Consider the following 1255-nt stretch of genomic DNA (forward strand, 5'->3'; position numbering starts at 1 on the left):
CTTGTCTTTTGGAGTTGCTGAATCTTTCAGAGTGATCTCCTTCATACCTTCTATTAGTGGATCTGCATCATCAACACCCTCATTCTTCCTTGAAGGAAGATCGTTAGTTTCATCAAAAACAACATGTATGGACTCCTCAACTACTAAAGTTCTTTTGTTGAAAACTCTAAATGCTTTACTAGTGGAGGAGTAACCTAGAAAGATTGCTTCATCTGATTTTGCATCAAATTTACCAAGTTTTTCTTTGCCATTATTTAATACAAAACATCGGCAACCAAAAACATGAAAGTATGCAATATTTGGTTTTCTTCCTTTCCAAAGTTCATAGGGGGTTTTCTTTAAAAATTGTCTAATTAAAGCATGATTTAAAATGTAACATGCTGTGTTAATTGCTTCCGCCCAAAAATATCTTGGAAGGTTGCTTTCACAAAGCATGGTACGGGCCATTTCTTCTAAGGTTCTATTTTTTGTTTCAACTACCCCATTTTGTTGGGGTGTCCTAGGAGTAGAGAAGTTATGGCCTATTCCTTTTTCATCACAAAAATTTTTAAAATCTTGATTTTCAAATTCAGTTTCATGATCACTTCTAATATTTTGAATTGAAAACCCTTTTTCATTAGTGACTTTTCGGTGAAATTTAGTGAAAATCTGAAAAGTTTCATTTTTGTGTGTCAAAAAGAAAACCCAAGTAAAACGAGAGTAATCATCTATTATTACAAATCCATATCGTTTTTCTCCTAGACTAGTGGTTCTTGTTGGTCCAAATAAGTCCATATGCAAGAGCTCTAAAGGTCTAGAAGTTGAAACAGTATTTTTGGATTTAAATGAGACTCTAGTTTGTTTACCTAATTGGCATGTATCACAAATTCTATCCTTTTCAAAATTCAGTTTTGGCAAACCATGGACTAAATCTTTCTTAATTAATTTTGAAAGAGAATGCATGCTAATATGTGCAAGTCTACGATGCCACAGCCAACTAGTCTCATTAATTTTAGCATTTAAGGATACTAGGCATTGCATGTCTAATTTGGCTAAATCATTCAAATCTACCATATAAACATTGCCATGCCTATGTCCTATAAATTTAATGCCATCGTTAATAGAACTAGTCACAATGCAAACAGATGATTCAAAAACTACTTTATACCCTTTATCACAGAATTGACTAATGCTAAGTAAGTTATGCTTTAAACCTTTAACTAATAAAACATTCTCAATGTATTTGGAGGGAGTGATACCAATGTTACCTATCCCG

The sequence above is a fragment of the Elaeis guineensis genome, chromosome 14 (assembly GCF_000442705.2).
Source record: "Elaeis guineensis isolate ETL-2024a chromosome 14, EG11, whole genome shotgun sequence".
NCBI lineage: Eukaryota > Viridiplantae > Streptophyta > Magnoliopsida > Arecales > Arecaceae > Elaeis > Elaeis guineensis.